This window comes from Populus nigra, chromosome 2 (assembly GCF_951802175.1).
Source record: "Populus nigra chromosome 2, ddPopNigr1.1, whole genome shotgun sequence".
Taxonomy (NCBI): domain Eukaryota; kingdom Viridiplantae; phylum Streptophyta; class Magnoliopsida; order Malpighiales; family Salicaceae; genus Populus; species Populus nigra.
In genome coordinates, this window is record NC_084853.1 from 33422359 (window position 1) to 33428430 (window position 6072).

Sequence of the window (6072 nt, forward strand, 5' to 3'; positions counted from 1 at the left end):
TTCTTAGACATAAATTGGGGGAAAAAAATACTTATTGTTGAGATTAAGTTAATTCATGTGTGTGGTATGTAGTTTATGAAAGTATTGTGTGAAGGGGAGGGGGAGACGAATCTGGATAGACTTGTCTCCTAACTTTCAATGAGATTTCAGGTAGGAGGATGAGGGGATTAGGATCGGGTTCCTCATAGAAATTATAGATTTGAATGTTAGCTAACCAAGAAAACTGGTCTTGCTCAATTTGGAGATGTAGAACTCTAGTTATGGGTTACCAACTGAGACTGAGTCGTGACTGATTATGTAGGGCAATAGGACTAATTAGTAAATGAACAATTTTGACTATCTTGGAGGCAAAACTGGGTTCTCCTCCCTCAGAGAACTAATAGCCTCGTGTCTTAGCTTTCTAATGAGATCAATCTCACTTAAAATGGAGTTTTAGAACTTTAGATATAGTTAAAAATCTGATGAGTGTTCAGACAGTAACAGTTCAAAGTCATATAATAACAGTTCAAAGTCAGACAGTAACAGTTAGAAAAGTCAAACAGTAACAGTTCAAAGTTAGACAGTAACAGTTCAAAATTAGACAGTAATAGTTGGAAATTGGACAGTAACAATTCAAAGTTAGACAGTAACAGTAGACTTTCACGTGAATACTATAAATAAGAATATAAAAGAATTGAGTCATATGAACACTTGTATATTGAGATACTAACTCTGAAAATATACATGATATATGTATGTATGTTATTATGAGGAAATGAACATGAATAGAAAGTAACATATGAGTAATGGATGAATATGAATTCTCTATAATATCGGCTTGAAGGAATCATAAGCAAAAAAAAAAAACTTCCTTGTGATTCAGGAGGAGCAACCAGGATTGGATCTTCTGTTAGGAGAGGTCGCGAGACAGGCGAAGCAGGTGCGTGATTTTCCCTCCTATTTGCACTTATACAATTTAGAATCCTTCTGGTTAATGCAATTATAATAAATATCGTGATCAATGTAAATAAAGCCTAGTGTATTTACAAGATTAGTGGCATCCGTGATAGGATTGCCGGGAAATGATTTACACGATTAGCTTCGACTAATGGCATTCGTGATAGGATTGCCGGGATATGATTTACACGATTAGCTTTGGCTAATGGCATCCGTAATAGGATTGAACCTTGCAAGATCACCCAGTTTATGCAAGTAAATAAGATTATTCAATTAAGAATATAGAAATGAGTGTTAATTGGGTTTAAAAGATTTACAAGCAGAATATAAGTTCTTTGTTAGAATTCTTATGGATTCGATAGAAAGTTAATACTTCATTCGTATTCATTACATGAGCATACATATATTCTTTATCAACATAATGGTATGTTTATTTATGTAACAGGTCCATCAAACATCCAGGAAGATCATTAGTTTAGGACTCTACTTTGTAAAGCTTATGTAAAGATTTAACTTAAAACAAAAGGGAAGTAACGTGTTCATGTAGTATACTTTTATGCAAACCTTGATGTATTTATAAAGGTTCAGCTTAGCATGTAGTATTTTAATTATCTTGTAATTAACCCTTTTGAAATATTTAAGAACACTTCTTATATTGTAAATACTTTCTTTGCATGTTAGTATTCCTTTTCCTTTAAATTTTATGATATGATGTGATGGACTATGTTTATATTGAACTTACTCGTAGGATATATATATATATATATATATATATTGTGTGGATTGTATGAGGTGTGGAATTATGAGGTTTGATATAAGGTCCAGAATTACAGGACCTTATGATGATGGGTTGATTGAGTAAACTGATAGTAGTCAATAACTTGGGATGTCCTAAATGCAAACAAAACTCTGCCGAAGTTTTGGAAAAAAAAAATTTACCCTTAAATAAAGAGGATATGTTGGAATCTTTTAACGTTGATCGAGTTGTACAGTCGGACTATTACATACCGACTGAATTATGGACGGAAAAGTTTCCGTCAGTAATTTCGACCTTAAATTACCGACAGAAATAGTCCGTTGGTAAATCCGTTGCTATTGAGCAAATTTCTGGTAGTGTTTTTCCTATTTTTTATGCGAGTTTCATAAAAAAAAAAACTCATCATCTCGCACTCTCAAACACACTTCATAAAATAACAATAAACCTTCAAAATTATAGAAAAAAAATAATAGAGATTATGTAGTTCTTAATATAGTTGTTAAATTTGATTCGAGATCCAACCTAACCTAACTTAGAGTTTGAATTATTAGTTGGTTAAGTCAATTTATGAATCATTGGGTCAATTTAAATCTATTGTTGGTGGTTGTTATTATTTTTTGGTACGTCATTGTTCAATATATTTATTTGATTCATATGATAATAATTTTGTGTTGTAGCGTACTTTGTTAGCACACGTTTCTAAATCTAGAGGTCGCGGTTTATTTCAAAGTTGTGCCCACGTATTAGTAGGTTCGGATAAAGGAAAATTGCGCATGTTTATTTCTACAGAGAAGCTTTGAAACTTGGAAGGAGAACTTGTCTTCAAAGAATTTACAAGCTAGCTTTGAAGTGTTTGTCATCGTACCATAACTTTCCAATCGATTTGAGTTCATTTTATCCACATAACCCCAAGAGAAAGAAAATAGTTATCTATTAGATTCGAATATATAGGATTAACCAGTTTGGTTTGACTAAATTAATATGCGATAAAAGACAAAAGTATATTTTCACATGAATTCTAGAAAAGCCATGCTATTTTTTTATGTTTGGTCTCTTTTTCTTTTAAATATGTTTTTATACTATAAATTTAAACTTTATCTCATCAACTTTGCCTTGGATCAAGTTCGAGCAAGAATATATAAATTTAAGAGATCATCAACTTAAAAAAATCACATGAAATAAATAAAAAAAATTAACAACTAAAAAAGCATTATTGAAATTTGTTGGGATTTATGAGGAGAAGCATAGTGTTAAGCGTACTAGTAAAACACCTTTAAAGAATTAGTTCATATATATTAATTAAAGACTGGAATTTAACAAGGCATTCTTTAAAATTTTAAAGAATTCATTTTAATAAATGTTGGGTAAATAATATTACTCGCTCATTTACAAACATATTTAAACATATTAGAATACCGCATGGAATATATAAATAATAATTCTTTAAATTTTGCTGCTTTTTGTGCAGACTCGCAATCATTCATCGGTATAAACTATGGCCAAGTTGCGGACAACCTTCCACCACCACCATCCACCGCAAAGCTTCTTCAATCCAAAAGGTCCGATTATATGGATCGGACCCCCCCATAATCAAAGCCTTAGCCAACACCGGGATTGGAATTGTTTCGGCACTGCAAATGGTGACATTCCAGGACTAGCCTCTGATCCAAGACTGATCTCACCATGGTAAGAACAAAATTTACGTGCATTTCATTGGTATTTCGAGTTTTCAACAGCCAAGTGTTCTATTCCTGAGCTTTCCTTTGATTTGGCATTTAAATTTCTCTGTGTTTGGTTGGGAAGATGGGTTTTAAAACATCACTACGCATTATTTGAAATACATGGAATCATTATTTTAAGACAAATAAATCGAAAATATTCTTGCATATTTCACATGGAAAAACCCATTTAATTTATTGAAACAGATCCAATCACTAGCAGCAACACCACAATCACCACCACTAGCAGCCACCAACACCAACACCAACACTAGCAACGATAACAACACCACAAGCATGAGCACGGGCACAAGCATGAACACCATTAGCATCAGTAACAAAGTATATTTAATTATGATTTTCAATTTAGGTTTGTTGTATGGGTTTATGGGACTTTCTTTGATTTGCCTTTTCTTTGATGACTTGCAAACTTAGAATAAGAAGTTGTAAAGAGACGATGAAGATGAATTAAGGTTTTTTCTCTTTATTTTATAAGTTTCTCAATTGAGTATTATTATTATTTAGAAAAAAAAAACAATTTAGTCGAAGAGAAAAGACAGGAAGGAAAAGTTAAGTTTTTACACTTTTACATGGTGCGTTCAGTTTCTAATCCAATGAGGCAAGGAAAGGTGTTGTTGTATTTGTCATTGTGACTTCTTTATATATTTTATATCTGGACTAATTGGCTCATTCGATAGAAATTTGATATGCATGAGTATTGAAAATTCTAATTTTGGACAAATAAATCCAAAATATTCTTGCAAATTGCACCTGTAAAAACCCACTTAATTTATTGAAACAAACCCAGCCATCAGGTAGCACCACCAGCAGTAGCATCACCAATAGCAGCACGAGCACCAATGACAGCAACATCAAAAGATGGAGTGTTCTTTGGTGGGTATTTCTACAATTGAAGTTTTCATAGGTATATTTAATTAGGATTTTCAATTTAGGTTGAAGTTTATCTATTGTATTGTCTATGATACACAGAGTTTTGAAACCCGGACCGGCCCTGTGGGTCGACCCGCGACCTGGCCGACCCGGGCCTGGGACAGGTTCAGGTGGAGGTAAAAACCCACTTGGGAATTGGTCCGGTGAAACCCGGTCGACCCGAGACCCAGTCCACCCGGTCAAACCCGGGTGAGACCCGAACTATTTTTTTTAATATCAGCAGCGATCCATTAAATGATGTCGTTATAAGATAAGAGTTTGTCTCAGCCGACCATAATCACGTCCCCCTTTTCCTTTTTAACTTCCCACACTACCTCTTTATAAGACCCTATCATCTCTTTCCCCTTTCTTTCTTTCTTGATTTTCTTTTTAATTTTATGTCCCATTATCATCGGTTCTTCCATGACATTTTTTAACAATCAGAAGGTGTCTTGGTTTCAGGGTTTTCCTTATCTATCACCTCATTGTTTATTGATTAATTGTTTAGTCTTTTAATTATAAAATGAGGAATTATGAGAAGTTTGAGTGAGCAATCGACAGTGATGGTGGTTGAGGGGGGTGAGGATATGTTGATAAGAAAAAGAAGAAAAATAGGCGCCGATCTAATCGCCAATCCAAACAGAACCCTCCCAATCCAGGTAATCCTAGCTGAAAAGTACTAATAGTGTTTGTCTTTTGTGGTTGTTGAGGAAAGTACAATGGATTAGCTGTTGTAAGATTTGAGCTACAATTGTCAAAAAGAACAGCAAAAAAGAAAGAAAGAAATATTAATGATTTTGGAATTTTTGTTATCTTTGCTTTTGTATTCTTGTTTTTGTCAGTTTTTCCGCTAAGGGTATTTGTATTCCCTTTCAGTGACAGCTAAGAATTTTATGAACAGAACAGTGTTTAATTAATTATTTTTTTAATTTTTAAATTAATCAATCATCTTCCTCTTCTACTTGATTGATGCTGTGATGAAAAGTAAACAAATCCTCTGGAGTACACTAGCATAGTTTACTGTCTATGCCTAGACTGTATAATAATTCTGGTATTCTTTTAGAACAATTCTGATGATATGGTTTTTGTTTTTAATTGTCACGGGAGCAGCTTTTAGTCAACCAAATGAACCACGTGGGGAATCATCACTGTCTGTTGGAAATGGTGGCAAAACAAAATGTTTGAGGTAGCTGGAATTAGATGCAAATCCCATCAGGGAGCATGGACCAACCACAGCATCGGGTATTGTATATAGTTCTATGCCAACTATGCATGCAAACAAACAACTAGAAGACCTAGTGCCATCTAATCGTGGTGGATCAATGCTGGCTAAGCCATGTCCAGAACCAATTGTTGGTAGAGGTCTCAATGGAAAATTGCTTCCTTGTCACCAGTTTGAGGGTCAAGCTCAGAGTAGAATTTTTTCTCCATATTGGTCCGTGGAGACTGTTAATGAGGCGTTAGAGGTTTGTTTGATATTTAATGCAAGAATATTGTTGTCTATACTAACATAGCTTTTCCTTAATTTTTGCTTGCTCACTTGTGTTTGCTATCTTAAATTCTTGGCAGAAAGGTGATGTATTTAAAATGTTATTTCGTGTAAATGCTCACAATCAACTTGAGGTTTGTTCTATGCCTATTTGCAAGTGTTCTTTCAATTTTCCCTAATAACTTTTTATTCTTAGCCATTTTCATATGTTGTTTTCTATTCATATGTTGTTTTCTATTGGT